Source organism: Adiantum capillus-veneris, chromosome 5 (genome assembly GCF_014529385.1).
Source record: "Adiantum capillus-veneris isolate H3 chromosome 5, ASM1452938v2, whole genome shotgun sequence".
NCBI lineage: Eukaryota > Viridiplantae > Streptophyta > Polypodiopsida > Polypodiales > Pteridaceae > Adiantum > Adiantum capillus-veneris.
Window position 1 is genome coordinate 151,279,693 of NC_140935.1, and position 23,669 is coordinate 151,303,361.

Genomic DNA, 23,669 nt, shown 5'->3' on the forward strand with positions numbered 1-23,669 from the left:
AATCTTAACTAATTTCGGAATAGTACTTTCTCACTTTTTGTGTTTATGAGTTGCAAGTATAGTTTAGACACAGTATAATCAATCTGGAATTTCTGGAAACCTTACATTCTCCCCAACTTAGATTTTTGAGATGTCCTCATCTCAACAGAAGTTAGGGTAGTTTTTACAAAGGGAAGCCTCATCCTCTTGGGTAGCATCTTCAATGGGATAATCTTTCCACTTTACAAGATATTCTTTAATTACTCTATTTCTAAGGGCTCTCTCTCTTGTTTCAAGTCCACAATCTAGTTGAATCTCAAGGACTCCTTGCTTCAACATTACAATTTTCTCATCATCTAAATCATGATTAGGTTTAGGGATATAGGGTTTTAAAAGACTGATGTGAAACACATCATGAACCTTGATATGTTCAGGAAGTTTTAACTTGTAAGCCTGATCGCTGAGTACTTTGGTTACTTCATATGGACCACAATATCTGGGGCTGAGCGTTTTGAATTTTTCGAGGGTTAAGCTACTTTTCTTTGGTTGAACGCGTAGAAAAACCTTATCCCATTGTTTGAAAATTTTATTTGACCTTTTCAAGTCAGCATAGTGTTTCTGATGTCCTTGGCAACTTGAATATCCTGTCGGATAGCTTTGGTCTGATCTTCCATTTCTTCTAACATCTTCTTTGTGGCTTCCACCCTTATAGTTGGGTCCGAGAAGTTTAAGGGACATACACATTTGTGTCCATAGAGAGCATTGAAAGGTGACATGAGGCGTTATATGAAAACTCCACCAGGGGAAGGTATTGTATCCATTTTTTTGGTTCTCTGCTACAATAAGCTCTGAGAATACCTTCGATTACTTGATTTACTCTCTCTGTCCGGCCATCTGTTTGAGGGTGATAGGCTGTACTAAAACATAGTTGTGTTCCCAAAGCTTCAAATAAAGCCTTCCAGAATTTAGAAGTGAACTTTGCATCCCGATCACTAATTATTCTCTTACGCAGCCCATGAAGTCGAAAAATCTCTTTAACAAAGAGACGGCTTATATCTAAAGCAGTATAATTTGTTTTTACAGGCATCACATGAGTTGGTTTAGTGAGCATATCCACTACTACCATGATGGAGTCATAACCACCTTGAACAGTGGAAAGCCCAGTAACAAAATCCATGCTGATAAATTCCCACTTCATTTGTGGAATGTCCAAAGGGTGAAGCTTTCCGGGCATAATTACTCTTTTTGCTTAAATCCTTTGGCATGAAAGGCATTGTTTAATGTAACGAAGTATTTCACCCTGCATTCCTGGCCAAAAATAACTCTTTCTCATGGCATTAAGAGTTTTTGCATAACCTGGATGTCTAGCTACTGGGGAATTGTGTCCCTAACATAGAATTAATTCCTTTAAAGCTGAATTCTTGGGAATGTATAAGCGATGTTTATAGTATAACCGTCCATCTTCCTTTGAATTGTCCTTAATAATAGTATTTTCTTGTTTGGTTGGCTCTTCACGGCTAAGGATATCAAGGAGCTGAAGATAAACCTTGTCTTCCACAGAAGCTTCCTTAATTTTCTCCAAGATCGGATGGTTGACCATAGAAATGGCCCAAAGAAATTCCTTCCTACTGAGGGCATCGGCTACCACATTGTCCTTACCTAGTCTATAGTTTATTTCAAAGTCGTATTCCTATAAGAGCTCTATCCATCTTCGTAACCTCATATTTAACGTTGATTGTGTAAAAATCCATTTTAGACTTTGATGGTCAATGACTAGTTGAAACTTACGTCCTAGGAGATAGTGTCTCCATAATCGGAAAGCATGAATGACGGCCAAATTTTCAAGGTCATGAGTTGCATAATTTAGTTCATGAAGCCTTAACTTTCGAGAGGTAAAAGCTACGAGACGGCCTTCTTGTGATAAAACTCCTCCTACAGCAAGGCTGCTTGCATCTGTAACTACCACAAACTCTTGGGTGAAATCAGGAAGTTTAAGTATGAGGGGTGAGGTAAGATATTGTTTTAATTGATTGAAACAATCCTCTTGCTCCTTTTGCCATGAAAACTTAGATGATTTCTTGAGTATCTAAGTTAAGGGTGCAGCAATCAGGGCATAATCTTTGACGAATATTTTCTACCATTCTTTGATGCCTAAAAACCCTCTTACTTCACTAAGAGTTTTTGGCGTTGGCCATTCCACTATGTTCTTCACCTTTGCAGGATCCACGGATATTCCTTTAGGAATTATGATAAACCGGATGTAACTAACTTCAGGAGTAAAGAACACACATTTGCTCATCTTAGCATACAACTGATTTTGGCGTAGAACATAAAGTACTATGCGTACATGGCCTTCATGCTCTTTTTCATCTTTGGAGTATACCAATATATCATCAAAAAATACCAATACAAAATCATCCAGATATTCTCTGAATATATCTTGCATGAGTCAATTAAAAGTAGCCGGGGCGTTTGTAAGACCAAAAGGCATTACAATGAACAGATAATGCCCATATCGGGTGTTGAATGCGGTCTTATAAATATTTGCTTCTTTAATCTGGATTTGATGGTAGCCAGACCTGAGATCAATTAGTGTCAATACCCTGGCACCATGTAATCTATCAAGTAATTCGTCGATGCGAGGAATAGGTTACCATTTTTTATAGATGCCTGGTTAAGTCCCCTATAATCGATGCAGAGACGTAAAGATCCATCCTTCTTATTTTGGAATAAAACAGGCGCTCCCCAGGGTGAAATGCTTGGTCGTATGAACCCTTGTTCAATAAGCTGGCGAAGTTGTTCTTTTAATTCAATAGCTTCTAGGAGTGACATTTGTAGGGCCTCTTTGAAACTGGTTCACTACCTGGAAAGGTTTCTATTTATGATCTATCTCCCTTGGGGGAGGTAAATTTGAGAGATATTCCAAAAATATATCTGAAAATTTCCTAAGCCATTCTAGAGTTGGGTTGTCCTTTGAGTCATCAGCCTTGTTGAGTTTTACTACAAAGATTTGTTGCCCCTTGGGTAACCCTTTCAAAAGTCGACTACCCTTAACTAAATGAGCCTTAGGCTTCCCATTGGATCCTTGTACTAAAGTTTCTTCACCTAAGTGATTTTTGAAGGATAGGTTCCCTTGAGCACAATGAATATGGGCTTGATTTTTTATTAACCAATCCATTCCTAGAATGCCGTCATAGATACCTACTGGTAGGGTCCAAAGTAAGATGAAGTAAGGGTTCCTCCTAGTTCAAATTCTATCCCCAACTATAAATTGAGATAGAACTTTTTGTTACCATACACATGTGGTAGTGATGTGTGTGAACACACTAGGACCATCGGGGCATTTTTTCCGTCGTTAGGATGTTTCTTCCCTCGTGCATTGTATATACGCCCATCACTCTAGGGCTATCAATCTTTCCATTGCACACCAAGTAACACACTCTCTATTGTGTGCCTTGAGCTTCCTTCGTCCTCTCCAAGCTGTGTGTGTTTGTATGCAACCCTAATTCCAACAATTGGTATCAGGGTAGGTTACGTCCTCCCGAGCTTAGTCGCCAGCTGCTCCAGCATACGCCTGCTCACTTTCTCCGATTACAGTGAGGTTTGACAAGAGTTTGCAGGTTGAAATTTTTTTTGGGAGAACTCGTAGAGCTCAGTCTGCTAAGATTTTTGATTCAAACTCATTTCGGCCTTCGTTTTCACTACAGGCAGGTCTGCACAGGCAATTTCGTCATTTTGTATAGAATTTTTATCAGTGCTGTTTTTTGCATAACATGTGTCTTACAATCTTGTACGATTTGTGCTATATAGCACGTGTTGTTCCCACTGTGTTTCTCCTGTTTTTGGGCAGTTTTCACATCAGATGCAGCATTTACCATGACTGACAACAACACAGATGTCTTCAAGATGTTTGCTGCTGAGGACAAGTTGGATGGTGCAACACGATGTGGGCTATATGATGCAACACGATCTTGTGTCAAAGGGCGTCTAGAATATTGTGCAAGGCAGTGATGTACGTCCTGGTTCTGAGGATATAGGCGATGTTGAGGATGTTGCAAGTCTTGCTCCAAGGATTGCTGCTATTAGAGTTGGTTTGCCTATGGCAAAACAAGCTCGTTGGGATGTAAAGGATGCGTAGGCTCATGCATTGATTGCGTTGTCTTTGAAGCGCACCATTGTTCCTCACATCTGTTCAACAAAATCTACAAAACAGGCTTGGTGTATTTTGGCTGGTCTTTATGCAAGTCGCAATGAGGCTAAAATTGCTTTCCTGCGTAAAGAGCTAGAATCAAAGATTATGCATGAGCAAGATAATATGCACACTTTCCTTGCTAGTGTCAAGGATATCAATGAGCAACTTATTTCTGTTGGTGAAGTCATTTCAGGCAGTTCCCTTGTGCAGACTGTTCTTGATGCTTTCCAGATTCTTACCAGACTTTTGCTAGTACTTGGAGACTTATGACACAAGGAAATCCAGAAGTTGTCAAGTTTGATGCATTATGCACATTGCTGTTGCAAGAGTCACTTTCCAAGTAAAAACCAGACTAGACAACGTACAATTGAACAGGCTTTTATTTCTTCTCAAAGAAAGGGTGGTAATAGCAATGCAGCCACTTCTTATGGTTCTGCTGCGAGTGGCAAAACTTCTGTTCCCAATGCTTCTGCTGACAACACATCGTCTGGAAATTCTGGTGATAAGGGAAAAAAGAAGATGTGTTGCCATTATTGTAAAGCTAATGATCACTTGATCAAGTAGTGTCCTAGGTTAAAGGCCAAAGAGGCTAAGAAGAAAGAGGGTGGTTCCACTGCAAATGCTAGTTCCACTACAAATCCAACCATTGTTGAGTCTTCTGTAAAAGGAGATTGTAATGCTGATGTTGATGCAGAATGGGCTTTTAGTGCAGAGTGCACTTACAATCCTGTTGTCCATGATGCATGCATGTCAATTGCTGCAGATTCACATGTGTGGTATTTCGACAGTGGTGCTTTGAAAGCACATTACCTCACATCATGAATTGTTCACCTCTCTCGTGTCTGTCCCTCATGGGAATTTGGTCACTTGTTCCAACAATGCCTCTTATACGGTTCAGGGATTGGAAAGATTGTGCTTACTGCTGCTAAGGGCAGTTCTTTCACACTTGTTGATGCACTCTATGTACCTGGGATCAAGAAGAATCTTTTGTTTGTATCTGCACTTCCTAGACTTGGACTTGTAGTCAAATTTGTGGATGATAGATGTATAGTTCATGATCTCAGTTTTGGTGATGAAATCGTTGCATCTGGACTTTTGTGTCATGGGCTATATAAGCTCACTTTGTATGACAAGTGTGGACAAAATTTTGCAAATGCAATTGCAGATTCAAGGGCTATTTCATATGCAAAACTTTGGCATGCACGTTTTGGTCATCTGAATTTTTCCAGTTTACTGCGTTTGCAGAAATCTGATATCGTTGCTTCTTTGCCGCCTCTTGACTCACCTATCAAACATGTTTTTGAAGGTTGTATTTAGGGTAAGATGCAGCGTTCTAAGTTTCTAAAGGATGGTTCAGTTTAGGCCACATGCAGGTATGCAGCTTGTGCATAGTGATGTTTGTGGGCCCATGCAGACTCCGTTCTTGGGAAATTACCTTTACTTCGTGACTTTCATTGATGATTACTCCAGGCATGCATGGGTATTTCCGCTTAAAGCGAGGTCCGAAGTTTTTATGTGCTTTAAACAATTTCTTGCTATGGCTGAAAATGTCTCAAAATGTACTATGGGCACCCTCCATTCCAATCGAGGGGGGAAGTATATATCTCATGAATTCAATGCATTTCTCACTAGTCGTGGGATAAAACACCAATGTACAGTGCCTTATACACCTCAACAAAATGGTGTTGCTGAGAGGAAAAATAGGTCACTTACAGAAATGGCATGATGTATGGTCAAAAAAGTCAAGCTTTGCCGCATTCTTTTTGGCTTGAGGCCATCATGTGTGCCACTTATATACTAAACATGTGTGCTACAAAAGATTTGCAATCTATTACTCCATATGAAGCATGGCATGATAAAAAGCCTTCTATTGAGCACATGCGTGTTTTTGGTTGTTTGGCATATGCTTTGGTGCCACAAACACAACGCAAAAAATTGGATGATAAGGTTGTCAAATGTATTTTTGTTGGTTATAGTGCTGAAAGCAAAGGTTACAGGTTGTATCATCCACAAACAAACCGTATTTTGGTTTCACGGGATGTAGTGTTTGTGGAAGATTCTGTTCAGCCCTTGCTGTCATGTACTAGAGACAGTAATGTAAGCTCACAAGACATTTATGACACTTTGTTGCCTCTTTTCAGTGGTGGAAATCCGAATGTAAATTCCAATGAGGCAAATGTACAGCCTATGGTGGTTTCTGAAAATGTTAAAGATTAGTCTATTACTGATGCAGATGTACATGATGTACTTGATGAGGAAAGGGTTGAAAATGAGCAGGCTAGAGGAATGCCAAAATGGCTGGTGCACACTTTGCGTGACATTAAATTGGATGCTCATAGTACATTGCTCATGGGCATCAGATTTTTATACTATGGGCATTAGATCGTTATGCTTTGGCTGTGTCGAGCTTACATGATGTTGAGGAGCCTCTGTCTTTTGATGAAGCACAAAATTCAAAAAATTGGATGGCTGCCATGCAATCAAAATATGATGCACTTATAGAAAATGACACATGGGCTTTATGTGATTTGCCTCCTGGAAAAAAGGCCATTGGTACCAAGTGGGTTTACAAGTTGAAACGCAAGCCGGATGGTGAGATTGATCGCCATAAGGCTCAACTTGTTGCAAAGGGTCATGCACAGCAAAAAGGCATAGATTATGAAGAGACCTTTGCTCCCACTTGTCATATGACTACTGTGCATTTTTTATGTGCATTGGCAGCTCATTTTGGTTGGGATGTACATCAATCAGACATTGTTACTGCTTTCTTGAATGGCGACATATTTGAGGAAGTTTATGTAACACAGCCTCGTGGTTTTGTCAAGAACGGACAAGAGGACAAAGTGTGCAAATGTAACAAGGCTTTGTATGGGTTAGAGAAATCTCCTCATGCTTGGTATGAGAAAGCTGACACTCATTTGGTCAAACAAGGCTTTCGTAATAGTCCAACAGAAAGCACATTGTATGTAAAGCGTGAGGGTGATGTACTTCTCATTGTGGTTCTTTATGTAGATGATTTTTTATCACTGGACCAAATGAGAGACATATTGATGAATTTAAGGCTGATTTGAATGCTACTTTCAAGATGAAAGATTTGGGGTTTTTGCATCATTATTTGGGCATACAATTTAAGCAATGTAATGGTGGTATTGCCTTGTGTGAGAAAAGTTACATAGAGACATTGCTATGTAAGTTTGAACTTGAGAATTGCAAACCTATTGCCATTCCCATGGAAACAGGTTTAAAGTTTAGTCTACATGATGATGGGGATCCTGCTGATGTAACTCTTTACCAAACTGTCGTTGGCTGCCTCATTTATGTATGCAACATGAGGCCAGATACTTAGTTTGTAGTCTCACAAGTCAGCAGATTTATGCATAGCCCAGGGTCTAAGCATTAGCACGCTGTCAAGAGGATTTTTTGCTACCTTAGTGGCACTTTACATCTTGGCTTGTTTTATCCTAAGGGGATCATTGCCACCAGATTTACATGCTATTTTGGACTCAGATTGGGCTGGTTGTTTTGACACACGAATGTCCACAAGTGGTTTTTGTTTCATGCTTGGCAGTTCATGTATATCATGGTTGAGCAAGAAGCAACCTACTATGGCATCTTCGAGTTCTGAGGCTGAGTATAGGACAGTCTTCACAGCTACAGTTGAGTGTCTATGGCTCAGACCCCTATGGTTGATTTGGATGTTGGACAGGACACTGCCAACACTATCGACACTGACAGTCAGTGGGCATTGGCAGTTGCAAGGAACTCAGTTTTTCATGCTCGCATAAAGCACATTGAGGTGCATTACTACTATGTCAGGGAGAGGCTCTGAGCAGGAGAGATCAGCTTGGCTTATGTGCCAACACACGACAACCTTGCATATCTTTTCACAAAGGCATTGTCTCGTGAGAAGCTTGAAGCTTTCCACAATGCTTTGGGCTTACTCCCCTTTGTTGACTGATCATGTCCTCAGGGCATGGCACTTCCCTTTACTCATGTGCCAGCTCTCAATCACCGCATCACTCTAGGGGGGATTTGTTACCATATACATGTGGTAGTGATGTGTGTGAACACACTAGGACCGTCGAGGCATTTTTTCCCTCTCTAGGAGGTTTTTTCCCCCATGCATTGTATATACGCCCATCACTCTAGGGCTATCAATCTTTCCATTGTACACCAAGTAAGACACTCTCTATTGTGTGCCTTGAGCTTCCTTCGTCCTCTCCAAGCTGTGTCTGTTTCTCTGCAACCCTTATTCCAACACCTCTTTCCCATTTGCTAGTTTTACTATTCATTTCTTGGTTTGATATTGGTTTAATCTGAGCTTTCTTAAGCATTTAGGGGAGAGAAAAGAGTGTGTACTGCCACAATCTATAAGTAATTCAAATTGTTTACCTTGTTTATTTGCAGTAGTTTGGATGACTCAACACTGTTGTCGAGCTCCAGGATTATCATTGGCGGCAAAAAGAGTAGCTCTTTCATCTTCTTCATTCATCAAAGTTGGTTCTCCCATTGTAGCATACGCTCTAGCTCCTCTACCTCTTCCTCTGCCTCGTCCTCCATTTCTTCCTCCTCTTTGATTATTTCCTTGGCCTATTTGAGACTCAGGAATGGTCCCAGCAACCACTCTAGGGTTTTGTTCCTCAAGGAATATGCAACTGTACTGCCCCATTCATTTACATCCATAACATCTGACATTTGGAAAAATTTATTCTATATTTGTTGTAGTTGTTACTACCCTTCGTTAATTTTCTTGGTTGAAATTTCCCCTCACCCTTCCTCTGAAGTTGTTGTAGTTAGAGTAGTTCCCTGTAGGGGGGTTTCCTTCAGCCGCAAGAGGTTTAGCTCTGAGAAGGGCCTCTTGAATTGATGTGGGTCTCATAGCTTCTAAGCGTGTACTTAAAGGTTTGTTAAGGCCCTGGCAGAACCAACAAATCTGTTGTTCTGTCGTCATCGATGGTGCATAGCACCGTCAAGACACATATTTGGTGTAGTATTCTTCTAAAGTAAGCCCTAACTCTCTGAGGGCAAAAAATTCATTCATTTTTATAGCTTGATGTGCTGGAGGAAGATATCTCTCTTTTACTGCCTGTTTCATTTTCTCCCAGGACAGATTAATGGAAGGATTATCCCTACAATGTTGTTTCCACCAGAGTTTAGCATCTCTAGTGAGTCGAAACATTCCCAGCATTGCTTGATTTTTTGAAGAAGGTTTTGCTACCAGGAAATAGTTATCCATGGCGTCAAGCCATGTTTGAGCATCTCGTTCTAAGTTAGGTCCCTCTCCCTTGAAGGTTGGGAGTTGGACCTGTTTTAATAATAGTTTCTTCTCTTGTGTGGGAGTAAAAAGGCTTTTTGCATTGCCCTGAGATTTTTGGTAATTAAATTCTTTTAGTGCTCAGGAATAATTTTTTTTGTTATGAAAATTTGCAATCTATGTACATATTTTCAGACTTAAATGTAAACAAAAAAAAATTCCAACAATCTCCATAAGCATTCTATTGATTTACAAAAAACAAGACATTTTCATAAAACTATGGTATATACAAGAGTTAATACAGTCACTGACTCATACTATGTACAAGATGGACTCGTGCTATGTACAAGATGGTAACACTCCTATACGAAAATCTTTTAACTACTAGTGGGTCTGACAGGGGATCAAAAAATATAACATCTTTTGGTCCTCTAGACTTAGGGCCTACCCTCATGGGTCTGATCCTACCTGGGTATATAACTCTAGCTACTTGATCAAATACCCATTGATAGACACCTCTGTCCCATCTATATTAATGGTATGACCTTGATCTTCAGTCCTGCTGAAAAACTAAACTTCGATGGTTCAAAGTGTTTCGGCCCATTTGAGTCTCTTCAAGTTTAGTGCCAATCCCTCTATATGTCCCGCATCAATCAAGAAAATTCTTCCAAACTGTGACCAGCTAATTCCCCACGTAGGAGGAGGAGAAAACATCTCATCTAGTAATTGCATGATGCTCTTGCAAAATAGGAATTTACTGGATTTGCAAGCAGCCTCGAACATGATATTGAAGATCATAAACTTCCGGTAAGCCTAGAAGAGATTTTCTTGTATTGATAGGGAAATTCTCATTTCAAAATATACTACATTTATAATTGCAAAATTACTTATAAAACCGTCATTTTTTTATGCTTCCCCCCTAGGTTCAGTATCTTTACTAACTCATGCTCTGATACCAATTGAAAGGTCCCCAACCCACAACTCTACAAGTTGTGATGGAACCCTTGACGGGTCACTAGGCCTAATGAACACAAGGTCTTTAAGTATGGAAATACCAGAGAATAAGTTCTTACCATTGTCAATGGATTGAACTTATAGCCCTAGAAACAGACCCAGTCCCGTCTCGCAGGCGATTCGATATAAAACCTTAAAAATCTAAAACTTTTTTATCGGCCCTAAGCCTGTGCATAGGGCTAAGAATTCTTCTTTCAACGCTTTTTTCCCTCTAGTTAAGTGAGGGGCACATCCGTTGAAAGGTTCCTCTTCCAATGGGAAAGCAGTATAAAGGTTTACTATGGAGGGGAAAGATAGTTACCTGACTAATTAGCAAGTCCACCCGTCCTTGATCAACAACCTTAGTTGATCCCCACTTTCCACCCCGCACTCATACATATTGCTTATTTTTCCTAATTACTACCACATTCTTTTCACATTTAAAATAATGGATTATTCTTATTTCCATCACATTGTTTATTTACGCAGCCTTTAAATCAACATTTCAGACATTCTTTTCCAAACAGCATCTTTGTCTTAAGACCCGTACTCTCACATCAAAACTCTGACTAGCACTTTACTTGTCTCAAGATCACCTATACATTGGGTGCCCATACACCCTTTATTTAATCCAAAACTCAAGTCTTAGGTGCCCATACACCTCTTCTTATTTATAAACAAATTTTGGGTGCCCATACACCCTAACCAGTTGCCCATACAACCGGGCGACTCCCCTAGGATAATAACAATATCCTAACATTAAAGAAACAATGACATGAGTGGAGTAGAGACTCCATACTCATGGAGGTAGCCAACTGCTCTAAATCCACATAGCTTTCATTACTCTTCACCTGAGAGAACAATATCAAAATTTCAGGGGTGATCTTGAGACAAGCTGTCCTAAGGATGGTCAACCACTTCTTTCCTTACTCACCCAGTCTAACCAAAGCATTTCTTTCCTAATCCTTCTCAAATAGATGCTCAGTGTTTCTTGGAAGATTTTTTCTTCCATTCTTGGCCAGTTTACTCATTCCTATTGATTCTAACCATTACCTAACGTATACAATGTTAAATTATTTCAAACCTTTAGAAAAATTAACTGAATCTTAAAAACATAAACCCACCTGTGGACTGGTCAGGATCTGCCATTTGTTGTACCTCACGAGGACGCATGGCCACATCTCAAGGATTGCTGCTAGGGCCAACCTCATGATCATGCGTACCTCTGCCCCTCTTGGGCGAAGACTCCTCCTCTGCCTGGCTTCTTGTGGGTGTCCTTTTTGGTGCCATTTTAATATATTTTATAGCTCCCTAATGATGTATTCTAACTGTGAAAATTATCCCAAAGCTATCTAACGTAATTTACAAATTTACCTTTTTAATTTACCTTCAAAAATAGGGTTTTTAACTAAATGAATTTTTCTATGGCTAAGCTATTATCACGGCTTCCTAATCATGTATCCTAACTTTGGAAATTATCTTGTAATTATTTAGCTTAATAAACTAATATTCGCACTTAATTTTCAATAAAAATCATTAATTATTAACTCTAATAATTAGAAAAATTATTAATTTATTTTTCACATAATTACTACACCGTAAAAACAATGTAATTAACCTCTAAAAATTATCATAAGACTAATGAATCTAATTACAAGGATTTATGCCTAATTTAAGCCATAAATCAAGTTATTTTAATTATAATAATAATTAATTAGTATTTATTACTGTTCAAATCAGAGAATTAAGATTAATTAGTTTAATTAGATATTATAAGAGTAATTGATAGCATTAAGAAGCCTAATCATTCCTAACTTACAATTAGGAGAGAGAAAATAATACCTAGCTTGATTGCTAATTAATTCACTAATCCTAATTACCTGGACTAATCCTCTTTAAGAGTTTTTCTCTCTTAAGAGGTCTATGAAGATTCTCTCAAGAAAATGAGAGGAATTCCCAAAGAATGAGTAAAATGAGAGCTTTAGGGCCTTTTTATAGCTTTCTGATGCCCAGGACTAATGTGTACAGGGCCTCTGGCCAGTCCAAATCATCCCTACAAAGAAGGAGGCACCTCCCAAGCTTCTCACTAGACTTTGGTGGACTTCGCCACCCCTTGTTCAGCTTGAAGCCCAAGTTTGCTACTTTAGGTGGGTTCTACACCAATTTTGATTGGATAGCTAATGATTAATCGCTAGGCCATGTGATTTCTTATCCATAAGGCCATGTGATATAATTACTGGCTATTGTTTCCAATCTTCTAATGGGTTAAATTGACAGCGAAAACTTTCGGAGAGTCTATCTGGGTCAATTTCTGTCCGAATTGAATTCTGAAAGTTTCTAGCTATAGTATTGCCTTGCTTAAGATTCCAAAAGTCCCAATCTTAATTAATTTTGGAATAGTATTTTCTCACTTTTTGTGTTTATGATTTGCAACTATAGGTTAGACACAGTATAATCAATCTGGAATTTTTGGGAACCTTACACTGAGCAATAGAGACAAGCGAAAGCTTCTAAACAAAGTGAGTCACATCATGACCATGAGGAGATGCCTCCACGGCCCTCTTCACCAACTACGAAACAAGAAGACTAGCCCATGCCAAGTCGAAGCCACTCACCAACTGATAAGTCCAATGAAGACGATGAAGAAAAACAAAAAGAGCTTCAACATCAGGCAGAAGCAAGTTTTAAACAGACAAAGGGAACACAAAAGACAGAATCTGGACCTTCTACAGCAACACAACTAGAATCAGCCGAGGCATCCACAAAGCCTCAAGAATCAGAAGCAACCAAGGCATCCGCACAGCCTCAAGGAGGAGAAGTAGTACCACCTCCATGACCACAAGCAGAAGCTACAACACCAACAAAAGAGCCACAAACTAAAATGGCCCAAACCTCTAAACAACCCCAAGTCGAGCGTGAAGATTGGGAAACAAATGATGAAGTTACCATGCAAGTGAATGAATATGCCAAGCAAATGCTGGTGATGATAGATAAGATGCAAACAACAGTACTTAGACATAGTGCTAAGACTAAAGAGCTAGAACTAGTCATTGAGGCTCTACAAGGAGAGCTAGATGACAGAATGAACATCATTACAGATCTTCAACGGCAGATTGCAGAACTAAAAAATTAAGCAGCCATACACCATATTTCAAAGGAGAAGCAGCAAAAAGAGATGGAAGAGCTGGGAGAGCTCCTCACAAAGTTATCCGATGCATGCAAAAGCAAAGATCAACAACTGACAGAAGTAACCAACGAACTTTTAACCACTACTCTGTCAATACAAAAGATCCAAGTGCATCTCGATGTAGCTAATGCCTCTTTGCAGTACTCCGAGCAGCGGATCAATGATCAAGCGGAATTTTTAAGATAGATAAGAGAAAACCCAGCTGTAGCATCAATCAAGGAAATAGATGAAGTCTACAAGGCTTTAGAAAAGAGGAACAAGGATCTTATCTTGAGCTGAAGCTAAAACAAATGCAAAGACGAGACCTTGCATTGATACGGTTCCAAAGGCAAGCAATTGCTCAATGAAATAGAATAATTGAAGAGAGTCAATCAGCTACTAAGAGAGGGACAAATAGAAACTTCGGATGAAGTGGTAACCTCTGAACAACCAACTCGAAATACCCTCAGTCTCTTTTGCTGATATGGAAACACAGCCATCAGAAGAGCTTGCAAGAGAATCGGATTTTCAAGCACCAATCATGGAAGCCGAGCAAGTGCGAATGGTCCATCTTTCTAAAGCTAAGAAAGAACGACTAAAAGAGAAGATTGTCCAAGAAGTCAATGCTGAATGGAAAGTAGCAATGGATTGGGAGTTGAGAGTTCTCCACTCAGTAAATGAATTGTTTTGTCTATGGCAGAACAAGCTCGTTGGGATGTAAAGGATACACGGGCTCATGTGTTGATTGCGTTGTCTATGAAGTGCACCATTACTCCTCAAATCGTTCAGCAAAATCTACAAAACAGGCTTGGGATATTCTAGCAAGTCTTTATGCAAGCCGCAATGAGGCTAAAATTGCTTTGTTGCGTAAAGACCTGGAATCAAAGATTATGCATGACGAAGATGATATGGACAATTTCCTTGCTGGTGTCAAGGATATCTATTGAGCAACTTACTTTTGCAGGTGAAGTCATTTCAGACAGTTCCCTTGTGCAGACTGTCCTTGATGCCTTACCAGATTCTTACCAGACTTTTGCTAGTACTTGGAGAGTTATGACCCAAGGAAATCTTGAAGTTGTCAAGTTTGATGCATTATGCACATTGCTGTTGCAAGAGTCACTTTCCAGAAAAAACAGGACTAGGCAGCATGCAATTGAACAGGATTTTATTGCTTCTCAAAGAAAGCATGGTAACAGCAATGCAGCCACTTCTTATGGTTCTGCTGCGAGTGGCAAAACTTCTGTTCCTAATGCTTCTGTTGGCAGCAATTTGTTTAGAAATTATGGTGATAAGGGAAAAAAGAAGATGTGTTGCCGTTATTGTAAAGCTAATGATCACTTGATCAAGCACTATCCTAAGTTGAAGGCCAAAGAGGTGAAGCAAAAAGAGGGTGGTTCCATTGCAAATGGTGGTTCCACTACAAATGCAGCCATTGTTGAGTCTTCTATGAAAGGAGAATATGATGTTGATGTTGATGCAAAATGGGATTTTAGTGCAGATGGCACTTACAATCCTGTTGTCCATGATGCATGCATGTCATTTGTTGCAGATTCACATGTATGGTATTTCAACACAGTGTTGCTACAAAGCACATTACCTCACATCGTGAATTGTTCACCTCTCTCAATCATGGGAATTCAGTCAGTTGTGCCAACAATGCCTCTTATACGGTTCAAGGAATTGGAAAGATTGTGCTTACTACTACAAATGGTATTTTCTTCACAGTTGTTGATACACTTTATGTACCTAGGATCAAGAATAATCTTTTGTCTGTATCCACACTTGCTAGACTTGGACTTGTAGTCAAATTTGTGGATCACAGATGTACACTTCATGATCTCAGTTTTGGTGATGAAATTGTTGCATCTGGCCTTTTGTATCGTGGGCTATATAAGCTCACTTTGTATGACAAGTGTGGAAAAAATTTTGCAAATGCAGTTGCAGATTCAAGGGTTGTTTCAGATGCAAAACTGTGGCATGCACGTTTTGAGCATCTGAATTTTGTCAGTTTGCTGCGTTTGCAAAAATCTGATATGGTTGTCGCCTCTTGAAGCACCTATCAAACATGTTTGTGAAGGCTGTATTTTGGGTAAAATGTAGCGTTCTAAGTTTCCAAAGGATGGTTCAGCTAGGGCCACATGCAGGTATGAAGCTTGTGCATAGTGATGTTTGTGGACCCATGCAAACTCCATCCTTGGGCAATTACCTATACTTCGTGACTTTCATTAATGATTACTCCAGGCATGCATGGGTATTTCCGCTTAAAGCAAAGTCCAAAGTTCTATGTGCTTCAAACGATTTCTGGCTATGGCTGAAAATGTATCGAAATGTACAAGGTCTTTATTGAAATACATGATGTTGAGGAGCCTCTGTCTTTTGATGAAGCACAGAATTCAGAAAATTGGATGGCTGCCATGCAATCAAAATATGATGCACTTATAGAAAATGACACATGGACTTTATGTGATTTGCCTCCTGGCAAAAAGGCGATTGGTACCAAGTGGGTTTACAAGTTGAAGCGCAAGCCGGATAGTGAGATCGATCGCCATACGGCTCGCCTTGTTGCAAAGGGTTATGCACAGCAAAACGGCATAGATTATGAAGAGACTTTTTCTCCCACTTGCCGTATTACTACTGTGTGTTTTCTATGTGCATTGGTAGCTCATTTTGGTTGGGATGTACATCAATCAGAAATTGTTACTGCTTTCTTGAATGGTGACATGTTTGAGGAAGTTTATGTAATGTAGCCTCACGGTTTGGTCAAGAAAGGACAAGAGGACAAAGTGTGCAAATGTAACAAGGCTTTGTATGGGTTGAAGCAATCTCCTCATGCTTGGTATGAGAACGCTGACACTCGTTTGGTCAACAAGGCTTTCGTAACAGTCCAACAGAAAGCACATTGTATGTAAAGCGTGAGGGTGATGTACTTCTCATTGTGGTTCTTTATGTAGATGATTTGTTGATCATTGGACCAAATGAGAGACATATTTCTGAATTTAAGTCTGATTTGAATGCTACTTTGAAGATGAAAGATTTGGGATTTCTGCATCATTATTTGGGCATATAGTTTAAGCAGTGTGATGGTGGTATTGCCTTGTGTCAGAAAAGTTACATAGATACATTGCTATGTAAGTTTAAACTTGAGGATTGCAAACCTATTGCCATTCCCATGGAAACAGGTTTGAAGTTGAGTCTACATGATGCTGGCGATCTTGCTGATGTCACTCTTTACCAAACTATTTTTGGCTGCCTCATTTATGTATGCAACATGAGGCCAGATACTCAGTTTGCAGTCTTACAGGTCAGCAGATTTATGCATAGCCTAGGGTTTAAGCACTGGCAGGCTGTCAAGAGGATTTTTTGCTACCTTAGTGACACTTTACATCTTGGCTTGTTTTATCCCAAGGGGGGATCATTGCCGCCAATTTTACATGCTTTTTTGGACTCGGATTGGGCTGGTTGTTTTGACACACGAGTGTCCACAAGTGGTTTTTGTTTCATGCTTGGCAGTTCATGTTTATCATGGTTGAGCAAGAAGCAACCTATTGCGGCCACTTCCAATTGTGAGGCTGAGTACAGGGCAGTCTTCACAGCTACGGTTGAGTGTGTATTGCTCATACGCCTTATGGTTGATTTGGGTGTTGGACACGACACTACCAACACTATCTACACTGATAGTCAGAACGCATTGCAGTTGCGTGGAACTCAGTTTTTCATGCTCGCACAAAGCACATTGAGGTGCATTACCACTATGTTAAGGAGAGGCTCTCAGCAGGAGAGATCAGCTTGGCTTATGTGCCAACACAGGACAACCTTGCAGACATTTTGTCTCTTGATAAGCTCAAAGCTTTTGGCTTACTCCCCTTTGTTGATTGATCATGTCCTCAGGGCATGGCACTTCCCTTTACTCATGTGCCAGCTCTCGTTCACCGCATCACTTCAGGGGGGATTTGTTACCGTATACATGTGGTAGTGATGTGTGTGAACACACTAGGACTGCCAGGGCATTTTTTCCCTCTTTAGGAGGCTTTTTTCCCCATGCATTGTATATACGCCCATCACTCTAGGGATATCAATCTTTCCATTGCACACCAAGTAAGACACTCTCTATTGTGTGCCTTGAGCTTCCTTCATCCTCTCCAAGATGTGTGTGTTTCCTTGCAGCCCTAATCCCAACACCTCTTTCCCATTTGCTAGTTCTACTATTGATTTCTTAGTTGCATATTGGTTTAATCTGAGATTTCTTAAGCATTTAGGAAAGAAAAAAGAGTGTGTACTTCCACAATCTATAAGTAATTCAAATTGTTCACCTTGTTTATTTGAAGTAGTTTGGATGGCTACATACTGTTGCCAAGCTCCAGGATTATCAATGGCGGAAAAAAGAGTAGCTCTTTCATTTTCTTCATTCATCAAGGTTAGTTCTCCCACTGCAGCATAGGCTCTAGCTCCTCTACCTCTACCTCTTCCTCTGCCTCGCCCTCCATTTCTTCCTCCTCTTTGATTATTTCCTTGGCCTGTTTGAGAGTGAGGAATGGTCCCAGCAGCCAGTCTAGGGTTTTGTTCCTCAGGGCATCTGTTCCTGTACTGCCCCATTCAATTACATCCATAACATCTGAAATTTGGAAAATTTTATTCTATATTTGTTGCAACGGTTACTACCCTTCATTGTTGAAATTTCCCCTCGCTCTTCCTCTGAAGTTGTTGTAGTTAGGATAGTTCCTTGCAGGGGGGTTTCCTTCAGCCGCAAGAGGTTTAGCTCTTAGAAGGGCATCTTGAATTGATGTGGGTCTTATAGATTCTAAGGATGAAGGTTTGTTAAGGCCCTGGCAGAAGCAATCAATTTGTTGCTCCGTTGTCATCGGTGGTTCATAGCACCGTAAAGACACATATTTGGTGTAGTATTCTTCTAAAGTAAGCCCTAACTATCTGAGGGCAAAAAACTCATTCATTTTTATAGCTTGATGAGCCGGAGGAATATATCTCTCTTTTACTGCCTGTTTCATTTTCTCCCAAGGCGGATTAATGGAAGGATTATCCCTACAATGTTGTTTCCACCAGAGTTTAGCATCTCCAGTGAGTCGAAACATTCCCAGCATTGCTTGATTTTCTGAAGAAGTTTCTGCTGCCAGGAAATAGTTATCCATGGTGTCAAGCCAAGTTTCAGCATCTCGCTCTAAGTTAGGTCCCTCTCCCTTGAAGGTCTGGAGTTAGACATATTTTAGTAATAGTGTCTTCTCTTGGGTGGGAGTGTAAAGGCTTTTTGCATTGCCTTGAGATTCTTGCTTAATGAAATTCTTTTAGTGCTAAGGAATACTTTGTTTTGTTATGAAAATTTTCAATCTATGTATATACTTTCAAACTTAAATGTAAACAAAAAAATTTCCAACAATCACCATAAGCATTCTATTGATTTACACAAAACAAGAAATTTTCATAAAACCATGGTATGTACAAGAGTTAATATAATCACTAACTCATACTATGTACAAGATGGACTCATACTATGTACAAGATGGACTCATACTATGTACAAGATGGTAACACTCCTATATGAAAATCTTCTTAACTACTGGTGGGTCTGACAGGGGATCAAAAAATATAACATCTTTTGGTCCTCTAAACTTAGGGCCTACCCTCATGGGTCTGATCCTACCTGGGTATATAACTCTAGCTACTTGATCAAATACCCATTGATTCTGAGACACCTCTATCCCATCTATATTAATGGTCTGATCCTTATCTTCAATCCCGTTGAAAATGTACACTTCGATGGTTCAAAGTGTTTTGGCCTATTTGAGTCTCTTCAAGTTTAGTGCCAATCCCTCTATATGTCCCGCATCAATCAGGAAAATTCCACCAAACTATGACCAGCTGATTCTCCACGTAGGAGGAGAAGAAAACATCTCGTCTAGTAATTACATGATGCTCTTGCGAAATAGGAATTTACTGGATTTTCAAGCAGCCTCGAACATGATATTGAAGATCATAAACTTCCGGTAAGCCTGGCGGATATTTTTGTGTATTGATAGGGAGATTACCATTTCAAAATATACTACAATTATAATTGCAAAATTACTTTTAAAACCCTTATTTTGTTATCCTTCCCCCCTAGGTTCAGTATCTTTACTAACTCATGCTCTGATACCAATTAAAAGGTCCCCAACCCACAACTCTACAAGTTGTGATGGAACCCTTGATAGGTCACTAGGCCTAATGAGCACAAGGTCTTTAAGTATGGAAAATCCAGAGAATAAGTTCTTACCATTGGCAATGGCTTGAACTTATAGCCCTAGAAACAAACCTAGTCCCGTGTCACAGGCGATTCGGTATAAAACCTTAAAAATCTACACCTTTTTTTGGCCCTAAGCATGCGCATAGGGCTAAGAATTCTTCTTTCAATGGTTTTTTCCCTCTACTTAAGTGAGGGCACATCCGTTGAAAGGTTCCTCTTCCAATGGGAAAGCAGTTGATCCCCACTTTCCACCTCCCACTCACACATAGCTTTTTTTCCTAATTACTACCACGTTCTTTTCACATTTAAAATAATGGTTTATTCTTATTTCCATCACATTGTTTATTTAAGCAGCCTTTAAAATAGCAATTCAAACATTCTTTTCCAAACAACATCTTTGTCTTAAGACCCGTACTGTCACATCAAAACTCTCACTAGCACTTTACTTGTCTCAAGATCACCTATACATTTGGGTGCCCGTACACCCTTTATTTAATCCAAAACTCAAGGCTTAGGTGCCCATACACCTCTTCTTATTTATAAACAAATTTTGGGTGCCCAACCAATTGCCCATACAACCGGGCGACTCCCCTAGGATAAAAACAATATCCTAACATTAAAGAAACAATGACATGAGTGGAGTAGAGACTCCATACTCATGGAGGTAGCCGACTGCTCTAAAGCCACATAGCTTCATTACTCTTTCGCTTGAGAGAATAATATCAAAATGTCAGAGGTGATCTTGAGACAAGATCTTGAGACAAGTTGTCCTAAGGATGGTCAACCACTTCTTTTATTACTCACCCAGTCTAACCAAAGCATTTCTTTCCTAATCCTTCTCAAACAGATGCTCGGTGTTTCTTGGAAGATTTGTTCTTCCATTCTTAGCCACTTTACTGATTCCTATTGATTCTAACCATTACCTAAGGTATGTAATGTTAAATTATTTCAAACCTTTACAAAAATTAACAGAACCTTAATAGCTTAAACCCACCTATGATTGGTCGGGAGCTGCCATCTACTATACCTTAGGCTTGTGCGTGTCGTTTTTGGTGCCATCTTAATATCCTTTAAAAGGATTTTCACACATTAGATTATGGCCAAAAAAAAAAAACCTTTTAAAAACCCTAGGAATGATCCAACAACATACATTAATCCTTGAGTATTTTTAATATTGATTGTCCAGTTACTTACCTAGTTTCCTATTCCTTTTCTAGGACCCAACTTAACTGTTTTAACCATAATAGCTCCTTAGCTATAAAATAGGCTATGATAATTTTATCTAAGGATTCCAAGAGTATTTCCAAGCTCTAGTAATTATTCCTTAATTATATTAGCTATTTTCCTAATTAATATTACAGAAAATGTCATTCTAAATAAGCCAATTACTTGGATAAGTTAATTTTCTATAATTGATCTATCTATCACAGCTCCCTAATGATGTATTCTAACTGCAAAAATTATCCCAAAGCTATCTAACCTAACTTAAAAATTTACCTCTTTAATTTACCTTCAAAATAGGGTTTTTTGACTAAGATAATAAGCTAAATAATTTTCTATGGCTAAGCTAATTATCATGGCTTCCTAATTATGTATCCTAACTTTGAAAATTATCTTATAATTATATAGCTTAATAAACTAATATTCCCACTTAAGTTTCAATAAAAATCAATAATTATTAACCTAATAATTAGTAAAATGATTAATTGATTTTTCACATAATTACTACACCTTAACAACAATGTAATTAACCTTTTAAAAATTATCATAAGACTAATGAAGATAATTATGAGGATTTATGCCTAATTTAATCCATAAATCAAGCTATTTTTATTATAATAATAATTAATTAGTACTAATTATTGTTAAAAAATCAGAGAATTAAGATTACTTAGTTTAACTAGATATTATAAGAGGAATTGATAACATTAAGAAGCCTAATCATTCATAATTTACAATTAGGAGAGAGAAAATAATACCTAGCTTAATTGCTAATTAATTCACTAATCCTAATTACCCAGACTAATCCTCTTTAAGAGTTTTTCTCTTTTAAGAGGTCTGTGAAGCTTCTCTCAAGAAAATGAGAGGAATATCCAAAGAATGAGTAAACTGAGAGCTTCAAGGCCTTTTTATAGCTTTCTAATGCCCAGGATTAGTGTGTACAAGGCCTTTGGCCAGTCCAAATCAGCCCTACAAAGAAGGAGGAACCTCCCAAGCTGCTTACTAGACTTTGGTGGACTTTTGAACTCTCCTCGCCACCCCTTGTTCAGCTTGAAGCCCAAGTCAGCTACTTTAGGTGGGTTCTACACCAATTTTGATTGGATAGCTAATGATTAATCTCTAGGCCATGTGATTTCTTATCCATAAGGCCATGTGATATAATTACTGGCTATTGTTTCCAATCTTTTAATGGGTTAAATTAACAGTGAAAACTTCCGAAGAGTCTATCTGGGTCAATTTCTGTCCGAATTGAATTCTGAAAGTTTCTAGCTATAGTATTGCCTTGCTTAAGATTCCAAAAATCCCAATCTTAATTAATTTTGGAATAGTATTTTCTCACTTTTTGTGTTTGTGATTTGCAACTATAGGTTAGACACAGTATGAAGGTGAAGATGCAAATACAAGAAAGATCAAGAATTTTATTAAAATGATGGTCTTTGTATTGCATAGAAGATGAAGTGGTTGCCAATATTTTTTCAAGATCCGAACAGTTTTTGTATTTTCAAAGTTTATACCTTATATCTAATGTGACAAGAAGTCCCTCTCACTCTGTATCTTACTTTCTCTCGCTCTATCCATGTGTTAAAAAAACAACAACAACAACTAGACACACAGAGACACACACACAAACACATGATAGATCACCTTTTGCTATACACACATGCACATCCACAAATGATCATACATAACATTCACACATGCTTGCAAAAAAAGAGGAAATCACTCAATATATGGAGAATAAATAGAGCATGAATAAAGAAAACTCCTCACCAAAGCACTCGCAGGGGGGGGGGGGGGGGGGGGGGGGGGGGGGGGGGGGGGGGGGGGGGGGGGGTTCCCCCCCAAAAATGTAAGTATAGCCCGTGACTTCAAAATAAAGGGTTTTTAATTAGGCAAATATTTTAAAATTACTAAAATTATAATCAGAGGAAGGTTTTTTTTTTGCATTTTGAAAAAAATCCATTTGTTTCTTAAGAAAAAGGGCTTGGTTTATGACCGTAAACTTAAAACATGTAAGTATAGGTTTTTTTGGCCTGCCCCAAAGGGAGGAGGCCTTAGTGATGGTTTCCTTTTTGCTAATGAAAAAGCATAGGTTATTTTTAAAATAGATTTTTTAATAAAAAAATTGTTTAATTTTCATTGGTGCATGGCGATAACGGTCATTTAATTTGGAGATAGTGGTCAATCATTTCATTCTTTGGATGGGATAGGAATCTTGGTTTAGACGAAGGCGGGGGGAAGCTGCACCTTTCTCTTCTTCCTCCATCTCCCCAATTCACAAGAGCTAGTGGTAATGCTCACTAAAGATGAAGCACAAGGAGTCCAGTAAATGAACAGCTGTTGCATCCTCTCTTCCTGTGCAGCCCATGAATCATGCTGAAAAGGAGCTGGCGGAAGCAAGCCATTTTGAGGGGGGGTTGGTCGTCCAATATATGGTGGGTCCGGTAAAGGCTGGAATTTCTTTCGCCCAATGGTGATGTCCACAGAGGATCCACATCCATGTGCCTTCCCCTGCCTCGCTTCATCTGCATTGCTCGATCAGTTGAGCTCGGGTCAGGTTGGAGCTGAAATGTATGGGGCAAACATGGAAAGCACGGGCGTGATCAAGCATGATTGGATCCAACCCACAAGG